The sequence below is a fragment of the Penaeus monodon genome, chromosome 22 (assembly GCF_015228065.2).
Source record: "Penaeus monodon isolate SGIC_2016 chromosome 22, NSTDA_Pmon_1, whole genome shotgun sequence".
NCBI lineage: Eukaryota > Metazoa > Arthropoda > Malacostraca > Decapoda > Penaeidae > Penaeus > Penaeus monodon.
The window spans coordinates 3,491,818-3,492,671 of NC_051407.1; the positions used below are offsets into that span (position 1 = coordinate 3,491,818).

Here is an 854-nt window from a genome sequence, read left to right on the forward strand (position 1 = left end):
TAAACACCACATCTTCCATTCCTTATTTGCCCATTACCAACTCTCCCCTATTTCCCCAATTCCCCCCCCCCCCCTATTCCTGAAAATCATCGGGGGCCCCTGAGCTAGAGCGCGCCGCCGGTGGAGCCACCTACCGGCCGCCAGAGGAACTACAGCGGTAAACAAAGCCCCAGACGGCGGAGGGTTTGAACGCAAGCCAATATGTTCTCTCGTTCACTCAGGAGGTTCAGTTCGTCGTTTGTTCAGCCCGTAAGCACGAAGAACGGGATGCTTTGAGGGAGTTTGGAGACGAGGAGGCGCAATGAGTGGGGTTTTGTAGGGTTTTCAAGGGGATTTTAAGGGCCATGCGAGGAGCAGACGTCGGGTGTGGCCAAAGGTTGTGGGCGAGACGAAAGGAGGATTTGGGTTTTCGTGTTTTATGTGTTTTCGAGGATAATTCTGTGTTTTTCTTTGTGGTTTAGGTTGGTATTTTAAGCGTATGTTGTTATGTATCAGTGGCCAGGAGGTGAGGTTTAAGGGGGGATTCTACAGGGCCTTGTTAACTCGAGTGAAAGTTCGTTACTGTGATATATGTATTTTTTATTTTGTAATTTTAAATTATTCTTTAACATAAAATGGTTTTGCTTAAAGTATTGACTGTGTAATTTCCGTTTTCTTAATTTTCATTGACTATGAGTGGCAGTATCACTGAATAATGTAAATGGATACTTCACTAGTTTCACTATAATTTCAAGGTCTGAAGTTTCCATTTTCTGTAATCTCAACATTCAGAACTATGCTTAGATAGATAAGGAATTAGAATAAGAATTGGAGAAAATCAAGATTCTAAACAGTATGTTAAGATATTCAGAAGT

The 854-nt window shown here is 42.7% G+C and overlaps 1 protein-coding gene across 4 annotated transcripts in view; it reads left to right on the plus strand.

Annotated features, from left to right (window-relative positions):
- The first annotated feature begins 129 nt into the window (after positions 1-129).
- The window catches only part of LOC119586831, a 13,559-nt gene continuing 12,834 nt past the window's right edge, over positions 130-854 (plus strand). For all 4 annotated transcript variants that reach the window (XM_037935556.1, XM_037935558.1, XM_037935557.1 and 1 more), the window contains exon 1: positions 130-249. The gene's annotated coding sequence lies outside the window, so the exon portion shown is untranslated. The remainder of the gene's footprint in view (positions 250-854) is intronic.